A 218-nucleotide genomic window follows, 5' to 3' on the forward strand; every position below is an offset into this window, starting at 1 on the left:
TAGATTTAGGATAGATAGATAGTGTGCAGGACTTACAGACATGTACGCACATTCTTCGTTGTGACAACCGCGTGGCAGTATTTACACGGTGTCCCTTGGATGGCGAAGAGAAATAGCTGTGCTAGAGAAGGAAAAGCAAATGAATGGAAGGAAGTCACACTCCAGCAGTGGTACATCCTTCCAGCTTGTATACAAAATACACCTTATATATATATATA

General features: G+C 41.3%; 1 protein-coding gene across 1 annotated transcript in view; it reads left to right on the forward strand.

Annotated features, from left to right (window-relative positions):
- The window catches only part of CSUI_003739 (uncharacterized protein), a 10,295-nt gene that overhangs the window by 7,705 nt on the left and 2,372 nt on the right, over positions 1-218 (forward strand). The gene's annotated exons all lie outside the window — the stretch shown is intronic.

The sequence above is a fragment of the Cystoisospora suis genome (assembly GCF_002600585.1).
Source record: "Cystoisospora suis strain Wien I chromosome Unknown contig_1690, whole genome shotgun sequence".
In the NCBI taxonomy this organism is placed as follows: Eukaryota; Apicomplexa; class Conoidasida; order Eucoccidiorida; family Sarcocystidae; genus Cystoisospora; species Cystoisospora suis.